Below are 202 nucleotides of genomic sequence, written 5' to 3' on the forward strand. Positions count from 1 at the left end.
AAAAGAAAATCACTCTTTCATTTTTGAGCGGTTTGAGGTTGGCATTATGCCTGTAACCACGAGAGCGGCCTGGCTAAGGAGAGCGCGAGGGCGGCTTGCTGCGAGATCGGATGATGTAATTCGTTCTGAGCTCGAGTTTTATCGTGCTTGGATCTAGAGGTTGAGAGCCTACACTCTAGCTTTGCGCCGTAAGTTCGAGCTA

This window comes from Camelina sativa, chromosome 13 (assembly GCF_000633955.1).
Source record: "Camelina sativa cultivar DH55 chromosome 13, Cs, whole genome shotgun sequence".
Classification (NCBI taxonomy): Eukaryota; Viridiplantae; Streptophyta; class Magnoliopsida; order Brassicales; family Brassicaceae; genus Camelina; species Camelina sativa.